Source organism: Orycteropus afer, unplaced genomic scaffold (assembly GCF_000298275.1).
Source record: "Orycteropus afer afer isolate SDZICR_OR568_19922 unplaced genomic scaffold, OryAfe1.0 scaffold00143, whole genome shotgun sequence".
In the NCBI taxonomy this organism is placed as follows: domain Eukaryota; kingdom Metazoa; phylum Chordata; class Mammalia; order Tubulidentata; family Orycteropodidae; genus Orycteropus; species Orycteropus afer.
This window is the reverse complement of record NW_006921730.1, coordinates 613,797-615,355: the sequence shown is the minus strand read 5'-3', so window position 1 is coordinate 615,355 and position 1,559 is coordinate 613,797.

The window sequence follows — 1,559 nt, the reverse complement described above, 5'->3', positions numbered from 1 at the left end:
TGGTTTCCAGTCAAATAGGCATATACGGAAGCCATTTACATCAAGTGGACATGTTCCATAGAATTATCAATCATGGGAGAAGAGAAGGGCCATATTTGCACAAGGAGATAGCTCAGGGTGAAGGAATGCATAGGAAAGAAAGACTCAGGGAAGAATAATTACAAGGAGGAAATAGGAAGAAAGCTGTTGCATTGTAGGGAATTTCAGTTAATGTCATGAAATAAAATGTGTATGAACTGCCATATGGAAAATGGATTTGCTCCATAAACTTTCACCGAAACCACAATAAATTTTTTAAAAAATAAATAAAAAGAATTCTTTAAAGTGTTAAACCAAAAATCAAACTCACCACCATCAAGTCTATTCCAAATTATAACAAGCCCTATTGGGTTTCCAAGGCAGTAAATCTTTACAGAAATAGATTGCCCTATCTTCCTTATGAAGCAGCTGGTGGATTCGAGCTACCAACCTTCTGGTTAACAGTCAAATGCTTTAGACACCACACCACCAGAGTTCCCTTTAAAGTGTTAAGGAGCAAAGATTTCATTTTGAAAACTAAGGTGCTCCTGACCCAAGCCATGCTGTTTTCAATACCCTTATATGCATGTGAGAGCTGAATGATGGAAGACTGCAGAAGAATTGATGCATTTGAATTCTGGTGTTGGTGAAGAATACTGAAAATACCATTGACTGCCATCTAAACAAACAAATCTGTCCTGGATGAAGTGCAGCCAGAATGCTCCTGGAACCGAGAATGGCCAGACTTCATTTCACATACTTTGGTCAGGTTTTCAGAAGGGAAAAGTCCCTGGAGAATGATACCACGCTTGGTAAAGAAGAGGGTCAACAAAAGTGGGCAATACTGTCAGTAAGATGGATTGACACAGTGACTGCAACAATAGGCTTAACCATAGCAGAGATTTTAAGGATGGCACAAGACCAGGCAGTGTTTCATTCAGTTGTGCATAGGATCCAATGAGTTAGAGCCAAATTGATGGCTCCTAATAACAACATGTCTCCAATAGCTAGAATAATGTCTGAAACATGTTAAACATTACTAATATGATGAATGAATTAAAGAATGAACAAATGAGTGAATGGATGACTGATTGAATGAATAAATTGTTCATTCAAAGTCTACTCATTCTATTTTATTAATATATCTTTTTCTACAAGAATTTAAATCTCCCTAAACTTGAAGAGCTCTGGTGGCATAGTACCAAAGGCATTTGACTGCTAATCAGAAAGCTGGCAGTTCAAACCTACTAACTACTCCTCGGAAGGAAAGTTTGGGAATCTACTTCCTTAGTGATACAGCCTCAGAAATCCAAGGAGGGGTCACTATGAGTTGGATACAACTATTGCTGATGTTTGTACAGACTTTGAGGAGCTCTGGTGGTGCTGTGGTTAAAGCATTGGGCTGTTAACCACAAGGTCAGTAGTTCAAACAAGCCCACTGGTGAGGTAGTCTGCTTCTGTAAAGATTTACAGCTTTGGAAGCCCTTTGTGGCAGTTCTACAGTCCCATAGTGTTGTTTTGAGTTGGAATAGACTCAATGG